Genomic DNA, 1744 nt, shown 5'->3' on the forward strand with positions numbered 1-1744 from the left:
TTTACTGACTCGTGATGATGAAAACGGACAAAGGCCAAAACATCGTTTTTATACATAAAACAGACTACATCTCATCCATTAATGAAGAATTAAATGACCCCAAAAAATACTTTAAAAATAAATGAAAACCTCAACAAATGAACAAACTTCTAAAAGCACTTAAAACAGAAGTTTGTAAAACCCTTAAACTCAGAAACTGGTTACAATGCACCAATGGTAGAACTTTTCAACTATACGAAGTGCCAAAAATTCACAAAATACCTGTGAAAATACGTTTCATAATGCCAACCTATTATTTCTTTAACTATAACCTCGGCAAATATCTGACCTGGATTATTTTAACATAAAACAACTCAAATGATACTATCGAAAACACCCTACATTTTATTGACTTCTTCACAAAATTGGGTTTAGAACACAAAACGGTAATTTTTGGTATGCTAACTCTATGTATATACACAAATTCCAAGAGAAGCCTACATACTTACTATTGAACTAACCATCAAACACTAAATTTCTACATTCTTATCAAACTTCTATCCTTGTTTAACCTCGCGAGGAAGATTTGTTTCAAATTCAATGTTATCATCTATTGTCAGATCGACGACGTCTCTGTGCACTAGAAAACACAGACATTTTCAAACCCTTATACTGGTTGGACATGTTTTGCAGCTTCAACTCTGACGAACAAAAAGAAAGATTGTCAAACCATGCCAACTACATATAACTCAACATTCATTTTACAACTGAAAACGAAGAAAATATCCCACATCACAACAAAACAATCAAAATTTGAGACTAAAATCGGTACAAAGGCAACAAATTCAGAACGATAACTTAATTAGAAATCCTCACACTTCGTACAACAGAAACTGGGAACTTTAAAATGAATCATGCAAGTAGCATTTCATATAAAAGTTATCCCACTGAAAATAAAAACAACAGAGACATCTACAAGATCAAATTCAATTCATGTAAACACTTTATATTGGTGAAACCAGAAGAGAAATTAACCTTACAATTAAGGTACATCTTAAAGGATTATCACGGTTGTGAAAATCTCAAAGAAATAAAACATTACTGAAAACAATGTGGTAACCATCCGAAGAAAACCAGGCATCAAGAGAAGAAAATCAAACAGCTTAAGTACTACTGATAATGTCATCAAAGTCAAATAAATATTCAGGAACTCCCTTTATCAAAGTAAATATCTTATCCACTTCATTTTACTAAACAAGCTAATTCAACGCTTACTACAAACTTTTCCTGATCATCGTGAGTCTGCCACATTCTCTAGGATTCAACTGTGAACTTAACTCTTACCTGATAATGTTTGTTTGAAGTTAAGCACAAAGCTACACATTGGGCTATCTGTGCTCTGACCACCACGGGTATCGAAACCCGGATTCTAGCGTTGTAAGTCCGCAGACATACCGCCGTGCTACTGGGGGGTACCTGATAATGAATTGATACTATGGGACCAAACGTTGTAGTCATGAAAAAACAGAACTTGCCTACCGTAAAAGGTGCTGTTACTGGACATTAACAGAAAACATTATAATTTATAATATACACCTGGAAAAAAGTTAAGCACCCCCGTGTTTTTTTCAAGTGATTCATATTCGACGTTCTTGTGACTGATTATAAATTACCATTCAATCTAAACGTGTTTATCAAATGAAATTATGCATTATTGGGCACAAGAAAACAAGATTATCACCGTAAAATAACAATTTTAATTTAA

The sequence above is a fragment of the Limulus polyphemus genome, unplaced genomic scaffold, assembly GCF_000517525.1.
Source record: "Limulus polyphemus unplaced genomic scaffold, Limulus_polyphemus-2.1.2 Scaffold230, whole genome shotgun sequence".
In the NCBI taxonomy this organism is placed as follows: domain Eukaryota; kingdom Metazoa; phylum Arthropoda; class Merostomata; order Xiphosura; family Limulidae; genus Limulus; species Limulus polyphemus.